The sequence below is a fragment of the Sylvia atricapilla genome, chromosome 4 (genome assembly GCF_009819655.1).
Source record: "Sylvia atricapilla isolate bSylAtr1 chromosome 4, bSylAtr1.pri, whole genome shotgun sequence".
Classification (NCBI taxonomy): Eukaryota; Metazoa; Chordata; class Aves; order Passeriformes; family Sylviidae; genus Sylvia; species Sylvia atricapilla.
The window spans coordinates 57,836,842-57,854,800 of NC_089143.1; the positions used below are offsets into that span (position 1 = coordinate 57,836,842).

General features: G+C 39.0%; 1 protein-coding gene across 9 annotated transcripts in view; it reads right to left on the bottom strand.

The window, feature by feature from the left end:
• Nucleotides 1–17,959, bottom strand: part of INPP4B (inositol polyphosphate-4-phosphatase type II B) — a 294,594-nt gene that overhangs the window by 266,715 nt on the left and 9,920 nt on the right. For 3 of the 9 annotated variants that reach the window (XM_066317988.1, XM_066317987.1, XM_066317983.1), the window contains exon 1: nucleotides 8,662–9,208. The exons of 5 other annotated variants lie outside the window; for them this stretch is intronic. The gene's annotated coding sequence lies outside the window, so the exon portion shown is untranslated. Of the gene's footprint in view, nucleotides 1–8,661; nucleotides 9,211–17,959 lie in introns of those variants that run through there. One more of the 9 variants, XM_066317990.1, reaches the window with a different exon arrangement.

Consider the following 17,959-nt stretch of genomic DNA (forward strand, 5'->3'; position numbering starts at 1 on the left):
CTGATAAACAGCCCAGCTACATAAAACCTGCTAAAAGTACGTGTTTTCCAGATTAAAACCCCATGCAAAGAAAAAAAAACTCACAACAAAAACTTAATAAATATAAGGCTATCACAGTTATACACCATAAAAAAAACTCAAGAGCTGGCTTCATAAGATATTCATGCTCCTCAGGTACAGACTTCTTTGGCTAAAAAGGCCATGACTGCAGTGGCATGATGCAATTATTACAAAACAGGTATGCCTGAACTAAATGAATGGCGTTATATTAAACATGAAACATAACTATGATTTTTACTAGAGGCGGTCCAGGGCTGAATGTTTCTGTGATGAAAACTGAAGGTGCACAGTAGTACAAGCCAAGTCCCCTGACACAGAAACTGAGCTTGCCTCAGGATGTGAATGGTTGGCAACAGCCTCTTTTTCATCCATAGTAAAACTGCATCTGATTGCCCAGCCTGGAATAGCTGCTCAACATCTAGCTGAGGGATTATCACCTACATTTTAATCAGACCTACATGCTTTGAAGGATTCTCAGCTTCTAAAAGACCCTCTGGGCAAGAATTAACGGGGAAACCAGCCTAAAACAGAGAATCAGAGCTTAGAAAGGGACCAAAAACCCAAGGTACCAAAAGATCTTACTCTAAAAAGGCTGAAAAGAAGAATATCCCTCAGAACTTCAGTTTGCAAAGCTCTGCAGCAGTAATTACAAATAGGCTGCTCCTCGGTCACACTTCTGTTCTTTGCTTTCCTGTCATCCCACCACAGTGGTAAAAAGCAGAGCACCTACAGCCTGGCCAGAGCTTGGAGCAAGCTTCTCTCACCAGGCTGGGTATCTCTAAGTCCCTGATGTGTTTGCAGTAGGCAAAAATAGACTAGCAAGATCTCACAGCCCATGGAGAGGTGCTTCACACTGTAAGCACCGTCTGAGGAGGATGCCCTCCAAGTAAAAATAGCAGCTGGACTAAATTCCATCCCAGCCAGCACTGGAGCAATTGCTCTGTGTCAGTAATGACACAGAGCAAGATACTGAAGAACATACCCATACAGACACAGTGACTATATAACAGTACAATTAATTCAGCATAAAAATAAATTGGAATAATACCATCATGAACTATCTCCTCCTCCTCACTGCATCATTCCATTATAATGTCATTGCACCTCTGCAGACATGCAGTTATTTTGATCTTAACTACATTTGCATACATTAAAAGATGTGAATCTCTTAAGATCTAAATCTTTCATAATGAATACTTTCTTTCATATTGAATAATCAGGAATATTACCTAACTTATTAAAGTGTTTCTCAAGAAAGCATCTTCTGAAGAAATGCAGTTCCAGGACATACTTCTCAAAGTCAGCTTCAAGACTGCAGACTTTGTGCCAAGAGCCACCAGAGAGCCAATTGGAGTTGGACACCATAAAAAGAAAGTAAGTTTGGGGACAGAAAAGAAAGAACAAAATATAGCAACACACTTTAAAGATGAGGGACAGACATATCTATAACAAATAGCAAGTGAGCATGGCCGGGAAAGAGCCATTAGAGTTGTTGGGAACATGAAGCAGAGAAAATATGAGAAAGATTGTGGAAAGAGCCCTCTGTGGGAGCTGCTAGTAGGCCTGGAAGGGAGAAAAGAGAGTACACTAAAAGAGAAAAGGCAGTACACTAAAACTTCGTGGTCCAGGTCAGAAGGGAGTCAGTTTTTAAGTCATGCACAGCTTCCTCCAGCTCTCTAAACAAGCCCAGCTAAGGTGGCTGGCTCTGGGGACCAACAGCTCTTCTGCAGCTGGGAGAGAAGCACACACACTCTCTGCAACTGATGTAAAACAGCCTTACAACTCTTATCCCAAACAGAAGATGACGGGCTTCAGGATTTTTCCCCCCCCTCCTGTTCTTGAATTTTCAGATGTTAGCCTAAACAATTTTATCCATCTTGCTTGAAGGCAGAAAAGCAACTTGTGCAGGAGTTTAGACAAAAAAAGTTTAAGAAACTTAAATTCTCCTGGTAAGTAGCTTTTGCATTCTTCTGAAAACATCTTTAAATTTTCAGACTGCAAGCACACACACCCCCACAAACAGTATTTTATAAAAGCACTCCACTCATTTTATCCGCTGGCGGCTGTTGTGGTTACCCACCCCCTCCTCAATTCACTACGGCATATTAGCACCTTACAAGGGTGACAAAAACTATTCATAAATCATTCAAAAACTGATTTCTTGATTTTCTTAAGGCAGTCAGGCAGTAAAGAATATGTTAGCTGGAAGATACAACCAGAGAAACTTGGCACTGCACCATTTCTCAAGCCTACCTGTCTCCTTCCTTTCCCAGCATTTATAAAAATAATTTTAAGTAAATTTTTAAATAAACATTTTTGAAAGAAATAAAATTTTAAAATAAAGAAATCAAAGGAAGTCTGACATTTCGCTTGAAATGCCACTAAGTTGGCAATTTCTTTGATCATTCACAGTAAATATGGCCAAAGTTTTAACTTCCGCTCAACATTCATCTTTTGTTTTAAAATATTTTCCCCATCTCCCAGCAGTAACAGACCCACACAACCTCTTTATTTACCCGTTTATTGTTTATTTTCTTCCTCCAATCCAACTTTGCTATATTTAATTAGTCTATGGACATATCATCTGACTTCTCAGGCTATACCAAAATAAGAAGTTTCAGCCTTTATTTTGCCCTTGCAAAATAGTCTAATATTCATTTAAGAATCACTACGTAGGGAGAGGCATCGACAACTCCCTTGCCATTAGCACAAGTGTCAAGATCAGTCACATCAGACTCTTTCTGCAGGTGGATGGAAGAGGTGTGAAGTCTAAAAGGGTGGCAGGTGAAGGAGGGGAATTGTTGTCACCTTGTTTTTCTGTGCTGCTGCTTTTGAAAAGTGTGAGAGTGAAAGATTCTTCCTACGATTACCTTTCAAGCACAAAAAAATTACCAAGGGTCAGAAATAAGTCAGCTACAGAATCGTCTGTTTTAAAGACACAAAACCCTTTAAACTTCACATTCAGTACTTCCTCTTGAGGTGGAAATGAAAGGTTTAGGGCAACTTTTTATGTGTTGCAGTGACATTTACACTTAATTGGATGTAATTCTCAGAAGAAACTTAAAAAGTTACTCCTTGTAAAGCCTGGACTATCTCAGAAAAAAAAAAAAACACCACCACAAACCCAGCCACAAAAACTGTCTTCAACCAAATTGGACAGGCTGAGGACAGAATTAGTCCAACCACATTAATAAACAACAAAACACCAAAACACCCAGAAAGACAGAAAACCAAACAGAAAGAGCTCTCTGAGTTATCAGACCTACTACAACACAGAACATCAAAATCTAATACTTTCCACAACATATTTAGCTCAAGCCTAAAAGTAGCTAGATAGCTTTGTCTCTGTATTCCCAGAGGAATGCTGTTCCAGAAGCTGACTGGTTTAACTTCAAGAACCTTCTGTAATTTTCAAAGTAAATGTCTCAATGTCCAAATTATCCACATTATTATGCCAACATTGACCTTTATTCTACATGTATGTTCTTTATTCCCATTACTGGAAGTGATAAAGGAAGCCAAGTTTTGGGATTGTTTTCATTCCTTATTCATCCCCTGTAGGAAATGTTTTCCAGTTCTCACAATCCTTCCCTGAACCAATCTCTCAGGAAAACATACGAGACCAAACCCATATAAATCATCAAGATATACAAGCCTGAGTTGAAACTACATTACTCAAAACCAGTCTTACCTGGTTTTGGCCCTATGATTTATTTTCAAATTTAAAGAAGTGTTATACCTTTAAACCACACTATCTTGGCTCCACCTACCATTACCATCAGCACTTGTCCTCAAGTAGATATTCACAAAGATGGTTTCTTGTGATGTGCCCAGTAATTTTGATCTTTATTCCATTACAATTACCTGTTTCCAGATTCAGCACCGCAGAAATCTACCAATGCCCCAGAAGCCTCAGCACCATTCACTGAACTGACATGAATCCAAGTGGTTTCTGCTTCACTAGCATTTCCTCCAAGTTGTAACAGAAACACTAAAAACATCATAATATCATGTACTGTAGTGCCATTCAATAATGTCTATTTCTAGGTTTCGGTTGTATCCTTCAATATTCATGTTCTGCTATGCTATTACCTTATGGCTATGGTACCCAGACTAACATTTTGCAATTCAAATTATTCCATTTTATACCCCAAGCTCTTGGTATTTGCACAGAAGTGTTTCAGCTTTGCTTGCACTTCAGCTAATACACAATCTTAACTGCACTGAAAGCTGGCTTAGTCATAACTGGTAGTTACATACCTGACTACTATTCTCAGAAATATTTATTGCAGTTAACTTTTATTTTAATAATTGTCTGTTGTTCTGTACAGTTACATCACTTTATCTGCTATGCTACCCTTGGGTTTCTATCTCTTTTCATGTACACTTAAAAGGAAAAAATAGGCATTATGCAAATCTATCACATTTCTCAAATTTAAGTTTTTCTTCAGCAATAGCATAAATTCTCAATGCCAGTGAGACATTTCTCCAGAGACTGCAGTATTTTCTCATCTTTTCAAAGACTCCTCTTCCAGTAAATGCATTTTAAATGGCCAAAATTTTCAAATCCTCTCTGCAGGAAAAGGTCTTGAGTGATACATCTCTGTTATATCTTTGTTCCAAGGCCTGGGAGAGCTCTGTTCAATGCCAAGGAAGCCTGCACATGCGCCACACCGCTTCTCCCACCACACTGCACTCTTCTAAAAGAAACCTTCAATGTCTCTGCTGTCTGCAGAGCCACAAACATACACCTGCAATCACCCTCCATTAGCCAGATTTCTCTTCAGCCTTGTATTTTAGCACCTCAAGCTTCTATTGGGATATTGAAAAGACAGGTTATATTGATTTACCAGTGGAGTTACCATTTTGTCCAGCTCATCTGTAGACTTAGAATTTTGCTCATGCCTATCTCTACATTCCACCGTTATGCCAAAGTCTTATGGGACCTCAAGCCTGTAAATTTTTGGTCTCTCCATGACAAAGCAATAAAATAAACAAAATAGGCTAGCAAGCTTGGAAAAGAGGTTCCTTGCACCTTAACATTTCTTTCACCTTCCCCCACTCCCCAAGTAAAATGGGGTATGACCTTAACCAGCATGGGTTCCATGGAGCTTCTAGTGACTCATTTTCTAACCACAAGTAACAGGGGTGGAGGTTCTCACAGAAAAAGACAGGGATGATTTCTGAATGATTTCTCTTTTTTGGAAGTTAGTAGTCATACTCCTCTAGATATCAGAAATCCAAGTAATCAACTAGAAATTTAAGGCACTAAACATTCAAAGCCACAGAAGAGGATGTGACACTTGTTCGCACCTCACAGCAAAGCAATGCAGTCTCAGCTGACAAAGCTTAAGGGTACTCCCATAGTAAGAAAGCTCTGAATCTCAAATGGTGGTTTGTCACTTTTTTTAAGCAACAATAAAGAAAATCATGACAAAACATGAAAGCAGCAGCCACAGATCAGTATTTCCATCCTCTTCAATTGTAAAATTAAGTCAGAAGTCATTTAGAATACGAAACAATAGATAGCACTATTCCTGTCACTAGGAGATACTGAGAGAGAAACAAGCTCTGCTTTTTAAAAGAGAATGTGAAATGAAAAAAAAAAAAAAAAAACCACACATGCAGAATACAAGTAGCAAAAACAAAAAGCTGCAGTTTCTCATGTTACAGAACAGAAAAAGTTAATACAGTGACTCTGTTCTGGATCCTTAAGAAGGGTTTCTAAGTAGTCCAGGTAACACTTAAATTCCTTTGTGATTAAAGTATTTACAAGAGGCTAGACTTAGAGTTCAGAAAGTTATAATGGAACACTAATTCTCTCTGGCATAATCATGAGGTTATGTACTTCCTCTACAAGAACAACATATCTTTTTAACACATTTTCTGAAGGTGTTTGGGCTTCATGTTTTCACTGTTAAGCACAAACGTTATTCACACGTACTTAAGTAACTACAAATATTTTACATGCTCTCAATCTTAGTAACATAGCTTGTAATAACATTGACGAAACATAGCATCTCTCTCTCGTCCATTGAGCTCCTTATTCTATTCATCATGGAAAAGAGATGGAGGAGTAGCTGGTGTACTTTGCTTCTTCCTACTACTATATCATGCTAAAAAATTGGGGAGGGCAAGTAAAGCAGCAGTTGGGCACAACTGTAAAAGTTTGTTTTTATCAGTGCTTGACTTTCTCTACAGAGAAGATACAAACAGGAACACTATCAAAACACTACATGAATTCTAAACCAAATGTGTTTTTGTACAGAATGCAAAATTTATGGGCAAAAGTACTTCAGCATCACAACAGACTAAGCCTCATATTTTCACCAGAAAGCTTAATATGTGCAGATACCTTTCTTAAAAAGCTTTGAACTGGGCTATTGGAAGTGCTGAGCCTTTCTCTCAGTTCTGACCAAATCACAGAAGCCTGTGACCCTAACCCCAAAGTTACAAGTGTATCTTTTAAAGTACTGAAAATAACAATTATCTGCATCTATATCATAGCATCTAAGAGCTATCCATCGATTCACAGAACTTCACCAATTTTACAGAAGAAAACCAGAAAGGCCAGACATCCTCATATTTGAAATGCAACTGTCCCCATTTCTCTCATGAGCAGTACAGAAATGCAGTGACTGCAACAAACACAAGAGGGAACACAGCTTCTACCACATCTCCTACACATGCACAACACTCACTCTCCCGGGGCATTTCATGGCCATGAACTGCCTCCTTTAAGGAAGTCTGGCCCTCCTGCAAACATTAACCTAACCCTGTTTCTTGTCTACTCATCCTCCCTTTTCTAGCAGCTATTTAATTTCCGGCACAGTGTAAGCCACTGCCCCTGACAAAGTCTGAGTAACTTGCCTATAACACATACTCAGGCACATCCAGCAAAACGAGAAGAGCAGGTTTGATGCACATAGACATTTTTTATAACCAAAATAATAATCCTACTCGTAATTTACAATTAGTTTTCAAATTACTTTTCAGCAAATGCCAGAGCTCAAACTGCCACATCCACCTGAACACACACCTGCTTACCATCAACCTTACTTCTTGTCATTTTTAATCCAGCTTGATATCGCACATATTGGCTATATTTATAATACACAGCAAACTTCTGGTCTGTCTTTGACTAGCTTTTCTTTATTATTTATTCCTTTTCTTTAATATTCAAGTGCCTTTTTTTAACCCAGCTGCATCTTTGAGATTACTTTGAAGACAAACTTGGCAACCTGTATTTCACAAAAATGATGAAAAGATGGAATTTCAACCTAGACATCATGCAGGTATAAGAAAGCTAAAAGCTAGCCTGTAAAGAAGCTGCATGCATGAATTGATGGGATTAAAGGGAAAACTGCTTACTGAAAACCTGAAGTAGGATTGATCATATAAAAGATAAGTGGGGTACATAAACACATGTGATATCTAAACTAATCCATCTGGGATAAAGAGACCAACTGACTGATAGGACTTCAAGGTAGCATTAGGTAAATGACTGAGAAAATCATTCTGGGTTTAGCCTGGGATCAGACAGCATGTAACTCTCAGCATGCCTGATCACATCAGTATTTTTTCAGACAAAATAAGAACCAACTTGTATCAATGAACAACTTGATTATTATGACTTTTACCAATTTTAAAAGAACTGAATGGCCTATTCAACTACAAAAGGCCCTTGGGCCAAATCGAGAAAATTAGGAGTCTAGATGAAATTCTTAGTTGGAAACTAATAAGGAAATATGGTAAAGCTTTTAAACTTACTAACCACCTTTGCAGGTTTTTTTATGCATTACAGCAATTTCTAGAGAATAAGAGAATAGTATACCCTCAGAGGACAGGAAATACGTAGCCACCAAGTTCTGCTGTTGAACAGGAAAAGAAAAAGGCAAGCTAGTCCCAAAATAATAGATAAGAAGAGATTAATTCAGTGCTCTCATAGAGACACCAAACCAAAGAGCAGCTAGGACAAATAAAAGAACAGAAAAAATTTTATTTACTAAAATACAAATCCATAGCTTCTAACTTATGAAGCTCATTAAGAAGACACAGATAGCTCAAGATTTCTTTCACAGCAAATCTCTGTAGACGCAGTTAGGACCAAAACTTAATTTGTGCCATATTGTGTGGGATTCACTCTTCTTGGGCTCTATGTTTTATGTACAGAAAGAAGAAAAAGAAGACGGCATAAGGGAAACTCTAAGATACCAAGCACCATGTTAGCAAAACATCGAACAAATAAATCTGACATAATGCTGCAATAGAAACTGACAATAATTTCCAAAGGTTTTGTTTCAATGAAGAACTAATATTAACACTATTAGCAACCTCTTTCAGAGTTAACTTCAGCCGCAAGAGCAGATTTTTCATGTAAAAAGGGACCACATACATATTTGTCATAATTCTCTTTGGGCTGCTATATGCAACAAAAAGCCTACATTTCAATGCTTATTCCAGAAAATCAAACAGCTTTCAGATACCTGTGTGAGCCAGGAGCAGGCTAAGCAGAGAAACAAAACCAAAACATACATATATAATGCATAATTGTCAAGAATTACTTCTAAAGGAAAAAACAATTACCACCAACTACCTTACCTGAGCTTAGGGTATCAAGGCACTGTCTTCAAGAAGCTCATGCTCATTGCTTCCGATTTTTTCCCCTCTTCACCAATATTTTTAGTTTTCTACAAATCTTACTCTCTGCCTCTCAAACAGACGGCAGTGAATTTAGCAGTAACAGTCTGAAACTGCCGTACTTCTGGTCGCCGCTCCTCCCTCCTTGAGGAAGGCACCGCCCCCACGGCAAGGGCACCAAAGCAAAACAAAAAAAAGGCTAATTCTCAACACCTGCTGTTCAACACAAATGAGCACCGGTATCAACACAGACTAGAACACCTGGACGGGACCGGTAACAGCCAGAACATCATTTGTTTCTGCTGCCCAGCACTAACACCACAACCCAGTCAGGGAGAGGAACCTCCCCAGCAACTTCAGCAACACACAGCAAAGCTCGTCATCTGCCTTCCACTCTTGCTTCCCATTCTTCCCACAAAGCCAGGGGACAGGGATCTCAGGATGCTCAAGTAATATAACTCGGATTTAATGTTGCTATGCTCCTTTTAAACACAGATGAATCATAATCCCTGAAGGTTATGGTTTTCCATACTTGCAAGACTGCTCCTGATGGGATTAATTCTTGCAATAGCATAGCTGATCACCACCATTAAACAAATACAAAAAACACATAATCAAGTAGACGAATGTATGCAAATAAACAATTTCCTGCAATCTGAAGGGACTTGGTGCTATGCCTAGAGAATGGCACAGTTTTATTTCTTCACCTAAAATTTAAGCAAAGCATTCAAAACCAAATTTCTCCAGCCTCCTGGAGTACTGATTATCTTAGTCCAGCTCCTTCAGCATCTGTGTTGCTTTCTGCTGCCAATCTTCTCCATCCATGTTCACTTTGTAAGAGCACCTAATCTGCCCCACTGAGTCTGATTACAGACTAGACGTGGCTAACTATACACTGGTGTCATCCTGTTGGCAACAAAATAAATCATGCCTCAGAGAGCTCTTTACAAGGCAGCTCTGTATTCCTAAAAACTTAGGTAAATAAAACAAGCCTGGAAATCACAGATAGATGGATGTTAGTGCTGGGGTCCTGCAAATGCTTTTCCTTTCAATGACTGCTCACTCCATCAAGGACTGCACAGCTTCATTTTGCTTCTCTTACATACTAGTCCTCTGCCACAAACATTCTTGTTAACTAGAAAAGAAAGAAAAAAACCCAAATCCTACATGAGTCTTCACTTTCCATCAGCCAGTGCATGGTATATGTGCAGAGTAAACATTTCAGACGTATCAGGAAGGCCAATGATTTACTTAATGAATTGTGAAACAGGGACCTCTGCTTACTCACAGGATTTTCATCTCAAAGGGACAAATTCTGGTCCTACATGTTGAGCCTTGGAAGACTCAGACTCTAGGACACAGATTATAGGCCTGACAACTTGATTTATTCATTTTCCTAAGGAGTTGTGTGGTGGTTTTAAAGTTGCAGAGACATTAGTGTGTCTGAATGCTCATGTCTCCCAGAAGGAAACCCAGAAGGAAAGTTATTTTCCATCTCCAGGATGAAAATGGTACTCTAAGTGGTATGTTCTCTCGCTTTGATGAAGAAAGACAATTTCTGTACAGGTTGTCCTGAGTGAAAGGATATGAAGAATGGAGTAGCTAACTAACAAACACTTCTGGTAAAGAGACAGGCAGCACCAGTAATTCATTTTTCTGCTCCTTACACTCCACTGCTGCTACCAACAAAAATCAAGCTGAGATGAATGGATGAAAGAGCAGAAAGGAACAATTGATCAACCTTATAAAGTTTTTTCAGAAAAAAAAAGTCTCATATCAAAGTATTATTGATAGAGAACACAAAAAACACCAAGGAATCAGCCAAACAATTTTAAAAGGGCATCTGAAGAAAAGAAAAGACATTATATTTTGACAATGTTTTCTAGCTGAACTAACATTGTGAATAGAGGATTGATGTTGAGATGAGCCACCATTTCACATACATTTGAAAAAATATTTAAAACTACAATTGTGAGTTAAATATTTCATCCAGTGCTGCAGCAAAATCCGAGGAGTGTATTGGATAGTGTATTTTTTATTCCCAGAAGTAAGGATATCAAACACCCAACACAAGCAGTCCAACAGTTTTCTTGGAGCTCATCACGATGCCAAGATAGAAAAGGCTTCTGGGTACCTACAGCTCAAAACAAAAAAAGTGAAAACCAGCTGGTTTTATAGGGGCACAGCACCCTCTGACACTGGGATGAACATATAAGACAGATGGCCTGTTATGCAATGGAGACTTGCCTTCCACTAAGGACATTTATTACAGCATCCTGGACAAAAGCTAATTCCCAGATACATACCTAGAATTCCCTGTGCAGTTTCAGATAGATACTGTTCCTCTCTTTGTTCTTAATGGTGGCTATGGAGTTCTGTTAAATGGCTGCGGCATTTTACCCCAACATAATAAAAATAAAAAATCCAGCAACAGAAAAACTGGTGCATATCAATGTGTAGTTCAAGTATCTGGTTGTACAGTGTTTGGAACCATTTCAAAGAGAAGGGACAAGGAGAGGAGTAGTATCAAAACTAAGTATTTCACTTCTCTATTCTGGGCTAATCTTTAAAAGAATCCATAATGTGTCTGGTAGTAATTTAAATTCTTGTCTCAGCAATGAAATAGTCCTACATTCACCCCAGGGAGAGAGGTGCTGGAAGCCAATCTAAGTCTAAGCGTGAGAGAAGCAATTTACCCAAAGCACCTTATGCTTGGACTAACCTGGAAAGGACAGAGATTGAGGGATCAGCTCAAAACTGACATAAATTAGAGCAATGCCAATTAAGCCTGAAGGGAGAAACATAACAGCTTCATCTTCCACTGTCCCAAAATCCAGTAGTGTACTTCTGGTCTTGCACTCCAGAGAGGATGACCAGGGGTGGGACATCTATTCAGGGAGGAGCAAAAGAGCCCTGCAGACAAAATCTCAGGTTTCACAGTAACGCGGCCTGGCCACAGCAGTGCCAGGCTGTCTTGTCACAGAAGACAGCTGTGTCACCAGCTGTTGTGTACCAGAGGCTGGGGACATAGAAGAAATGTCCTAGAACAATCTTAAGACATATCAGCAACATTTATGCTGTCTATTTACTCTACAGCAGAGCATTTAAAATACCAAAAAAAAAAAAGAAGAGAAGGATAGTTTATTTCCTAATATCCGCTCAGCAGTAACCATGTTTTATTACAACCCTTTGCCGTACCTGGCCAGAGCTGAAGTTGTCTCTTTTTAGGTCTGATACTCTCTGGCAGCTGCTTTGCTGTTTTCCTCATGTGGCAGGCATCACTCAGGATGATTTTAAAAAATGCTTTGTTCATTTGTTTTGTTTTCATTTATAAGTCTTCAGGTTAAGTGAAAGGCTAAGTACAGATTCAAGCACGCAGTCTGTATCTATTTAAACATATGTCAAAATTTTGAAATGCTATCATACCAAAATACTTCGATCAAATCCCTTATCCATAGGAAAGAAATACAAGAAGGCTTAGCTTGAGGTCAAATTTCACAGTTATTAAATGAGCACAGCTCCCATTGACAGCTGCATTCTCTGCCATTTTATTACATTTCCATGGATGCTGAGAAAACAATATATTTGCCTAGCAATTTGCATATCAAACTAAGGAAGAAAGCTAAATAAAAGCAGTTTAAGAAATACAAGAGTAATCAGATCATGGGTTAGAATTTCTAGGTCATTAGTTAGAAAAGTATAATTTACCTCTTTTTATGCCATCAGAGGACTCAATCCCATAGTACCAATGCTGCTCCCTTCCCTGGTGGGGTCTGCTGAGTTGTGCTTTGAGGGTTGAAGAGCACCAGTACAGCAGTGACTGCTGGCAGACAGACACAGATTCCAGCTCAGCCCTGCACTTGGGAGAAACGTGGCTTTTGTTGTTGTTACTAAGGTAGGTGTTTCAGGAATTCATTCATTCAGGACAGCCTTCAGGACACTTTATTGGATGACAAGTCATCCAGTGGAATAAACACTGCTGTCCTGTACCAACTGATTACAGAATATTCATCATTCTTCTCTTTCATGTGGTGGAACTCAATACTACCTGGCAGGGCTTGCATGCTCTTCTGCCTATCTTTTTCTCTCATATTGCTTAATTAATATAATTTATTCCTGTGTTAGACTGTAAAATTACAATCACATGGAAAAGAGTGACCAGATTTTTTTAATTAATTTTTTGACTATGATTTGGACAAGGTTTTTGACAGCCATGCAAAGTTGTAGGCTACCCAAAATATATTACATTTTATTGATAAACTATATCATAATTTTACAATCCTTTATATTTGAAATTCACTTCTACACAGGCACAGGAATGTTTTTTGAAAACAAAGGCGTACTTTTGAAATTCAATTGATGAATTTTTGTTTGTGCTTTTCTATAAAAAACAAACAGAAAAAATACATCAGCTCTCTCATGCTCTGGATAAGCTACACTTACATTTTATAAAGGAAAACAAAGGCAGAAAGTGGAGGAAATACAGAACTGCCATCTTTTCCCTTGTTACCCCAGCATTTCTGTCATTTCTCATTTTTCTGGTCTAAGATTTTCTCAAACTGCCCAAAGGTTTGTACAGTTGACTTACTTGCAGCTGCCCTCCTCTCACTACCCAGAGGAGACATACAGTGAAACAGTTTAGATAAACTTTGTTACTTTTTATTTTATTTCCTCCTCTAAAACAACAGGCACAACTACACTTCAAGTTTTCATTTTCTTCTCCTCACTGCTGAATTAATAGAACTTTTTAACAGAAAAGCCTCAAAAACCGAGGAAGAAATCCAGGTAGACAGCAAAATGAACTGAGAGACAGTCACTTCACCTCCAGTGACCACCCTTCTAATCCTTATAAAATATTCTCATCCTAATCCCCCATACCTACTTCCTACTTCAATTATCCCTGGCTGTCATTACAGGAACTACCCAGTCTTTCTTCCCACAAAACTAATTTCTACCGTTTCCAACATCAGCATTCTCTAGCAAAACCATTCTGTTCTCAAATCTTCCCCAGTTTCCCAGCATCTTACCATGTTTGAGGCAGACATTCCCTAAAATACTTTTATCTATCCCACCATAAAAGAAAAAACCAAAATAACCACACCAAACCAACAAACACAACAAAAACAAAAACACACATCCCAAACACCAACAACATTATTTCAGCCAGAAACACCATAGTTTTTAGTTGCAAAGAAAGTAATTAAACCTCCTGCATTCTGAAGAATTACACTGCATTTTAGATCAGGGAGAAAACTACTGCTACAAGAATGAAGAGGAAGAAATATTTCAGTATATGGCAATACATAACCCTAACCAGATCATTAAGTAATTCTAAATGATAAGGTACTACAACTAAGCTGAAGAATGGAAACTGGGCTGGCGAGCAGTTACCAGCACACAAAAGTGCCTCTGCACTCAGGGACAGAGGCACAGGGGAAACAGAAGAAATCTTGCCAGAAATTCTTCAAAGAAAGAATTCAAATTCAAGCCGTAACTCAAAGCAGGACTTTTAATAAAACCACCAATGCCTTCTGGTTTTAATAATAACGCAGATTTAATAGTCAAGACCTTAACTGAGGTTAATTTCTTGAACTGATCTGAACCTTCTGTTCCAGTGAAGTCACCAACTCTGACCAGCAAACTGCCCTGCAGAGTGAAATTCAGAGCACACATCCAAGGAGACAGCTCTTCCACTACGTCCTACTTCCATGAATGAAAAATAGAGCTGCAAAACACCAAGTTCCAGCTCAGAGAAGCACAGAAGTAAGAACTGTGCCAATGCAGAGCTTAACATAACGCTGACACAGATGACAACTTTCAAGCTTTGTTTTTCCAGATTAAGGTAATTTCAAAATCTACAAATGTGGATGTTAATCTAAATTCCTTCCAACTCAGTGTTTATTTAGTTCCATTGAAATCTAACTTCTGGCAGTCACATACAAAGGAAGTTTTTATGCCTTATCCCTTAAGCAAAGAGTGATTAAGAAGCACCAAAATTCTAAAGGAACCATGAGCAATATCTTACCTATTTCATCTGCAAAAATGACAGTAAGCTATTTCTTATGACATCAAATTAAATATTAATATTCCTTAATGTTACTCTTAACATTAAGAATCCTCACATGTTAAATATTAAATCTACAACTAAAAGTAAGATTGGAAAATTACTTGCAAAAATTGTTAGAGACCCATGCCCTGTAATAATGTGGATTTGAAGCGGAATTCAGTTGCTATTATCAGGAATCACTGTCCCACTGAGCCAGGAGGAGATACACATACTCTGACTCAAAACATTTCCAAACCCATGTTGGAGAGGCACAAGGTAGTTCAGCTGGACACAACAGGAACAGCATTCATTCTCTATAAACACAGCAGCAGAAGCTTCTATAAGAATACTTATTTCTGCCTTTTGCTTTGACAGGTACCTCTGGTCACCACCTGTTTTCTCCCTTGCTGCCCTTTTGGCACAAGTTTTAATATGTCCATTTTTACAAGAGCACTCAGTTCTAGGCTTTTCCCCTCCAACTTCAGTAACGTGACTAATGCATCTGTACAGGCCAGTAAGAATGGCAGCAATTTATGAAGTAATACTGCTATTTTCAAATACCATATTCTGTAGCAATTTAGCATACCAAGTACAAATAAAAATGTTCTTGAAAACTGAAGGTTGAAAGTACTATATTGATTCATTCTGAATTTTTAGGTTGACATTTAAAGTTTTAGATTTGGCAGCTCAAGGTACAACACAGTCTCAAGCTCACACAAATACCCATCTTTACTTGAGCCATTAAGTGCTTCCCTGGGCAATCCAGCCCAGAAAGTTCTATTTTCCTATGCTTCCCATGTGCTAGTGAGATGTTAAGCTGGTAATGATGTAGCCACAATGGTTCAGTTACAGATAAGGCAAGGCTTTCAGGCCAGGACAGCACCCACAGTACCACAGGCTGCATAGCCCATGCAAACAGTTTGCTTCACTGCACATGATGGTCACAGAATCACAGGAAGGTTTGGGTTACAAGTGACATCAAAGATTATCTCCTTCCAACCCCCCTGCCATAGGCAGAAATACTTCCTTTAGACCAGGCAGCTCCAAGTCCCATGCAATCTGGCCTTGAAACTTTCCATGGATGGGACAGCCACTGATTTTCTGGACAACACATTCCAGCATCTCACCTATCTCACAGTAAAGAATATTTTTCTAATAGCTAACCTACACCTGCCCACTTTCAGTGTTAACTCATCACCCCTTGTCCTGCCACTTCATGCCCCAAGGGCCCCTCTCCAGCTCTCCTGCAACACCTTCAGGTTCCTGTAAAATTGTCCCTGGAAGCCTTCTCTTTTCCAGGGTAAACAGTCCCACCTTTCTCAACCTGTCTTTATAGGAGATGCGCTCAGCACTCTGACTATCTTTGTGGTCTCCTCTGGACTTGCTCCAACAGGTCCACATCCTTCTTCTGCTGAGACATCAGAGCTGATGCAGCACTGCAGGCATAGTCTCGGCAGAGCAGAGGGGCAGAATGCCTTCCTTTGACCTGCCACCCACAGTGCTCTGGATGCAGCCAGGGTATGGTTGGCTTCCTCTGTGTGTGTGTGTGTGTGTGTGCCTCTCTCTCTGCCCTAAGGATATTCCAATAAACAGAAAAAAATGCAATTCCTGCTATAGATCTCAGCTTTCCCTTTACTTCGAAGTGATAAATTAAATATTTCATTATGAAAAAACAGTATCAGAAAATTGGCATAAAGCATATTTCAAACCCACAAATTTTGGATCCCGCACTTCCTACATTTTTAAAGCAAAGCCAGAGAAAGATGAGAAAGTTTCTGAAATGTTACATTTATAGACAAAGTGTTAGTCTCTGTAGAAAAACTAATGGGCTTCCAACATGTTTCTTTGATAAACGGGTAAACTAAATTAGAATTTTGGGTCTGGCTTTTTTTTTTTCCTTTGTCATTGTTTTTAATTAAGTTGGTCCCTTGCCTGGAGCAGCCAAAGTTGTTTACCCACAATGACCGTGAGATTCCCCGTGCTTGATGGTTTAATTATCTTCTCATTGCCTGGTAATTCTTCTAAGGCTTTTTTCCTTCTTTTTCAATGTGGCACAGCAGACAAGAAGCAGCATCTGTCTTTCTCTGTTCAGTCTTATGAACTTACTTACACGCTCCCCTCCTTCCCATATGACAACTTTTAAGTTGATGGATTAAGGCAGTGTCTTAATTTTTAATATAGTATAAATTATTTTGTTTATTTTTTTCAGTTACCTGAGCCACTGAAGTCCATGACCTGTACGAACACCTGCTGCCCACAGACATAATAGGATCTGAGTTTTGTTTATTTGTTTGGTTGCATCACCTGTCAGATGCAGAAAATTCTACTGAGAAAAGCACGGCAAGTTCCATGCACCTCCCACCTCAACACTGTCTGATTCTGTTAGTGGTCTGGCTGTGATAAGAACTAGGTCTGAAAGCTATGAATATCCTTCACTGGGCTAGAATGGGAGCAACACTATTTGGACAGAAATGGAACAAGCTGAAAGATAACCATCCATGAAGAAAAAGGAAAATCCAGTATTGCTGACAAGTAGGCGAGTCAGCTACAGCATGACAGAGACTACAAGTTTTTGACACTAACAAACACTCCTCATTAAGTTAAAAAAAAATAAAAAAAACCCTAACTATAGGCACCTTGCATTAAAAAACAAAACCCAGATTGCTCAACAGTACGTAAGAATAGAATTTACTGTAAAGAGGCAGCCAGCTTATCTCCTCACAGACACACAAATTCTCTAAACACAAACAGAAACAAAACAACATTTCAGGTAAGATGGAAAGTAGCCAAGTACACAAAGACTTATCTTCATTGTTAAAGATTCAGGAAAGCTGTAGCACTGAGACTGGTCATGGCGTACTCCTTTTTCCAGCTGACAGGCAGATTTCTATTAGCCCAAATGTTTTTATGGCTTCCCAGAGGTGCCATGCTCTGCAGACATCAGCTCTCCTCCAGTTTCCATTCCACATCTTACCTTGCCTGTTCAAGGACTCAAAATTCCAGTCTGACCCTCAGACCAGCGAGTGTTTCCAAGGTAAGGCCTACACTTCCAAAATACCAGCACACCTGGGTTTCTCTTAGTGGCTTGTCCCTTCTGTGCATTTCCAGAATAGACCAATGATAGGCCAAATTACTGCTGCGTCTTAAAATTTCATTTTCAAGTTAGAATTTTATTTATTTTTAGAAAACAAAACCTAAAAGCCAAGACTTTCC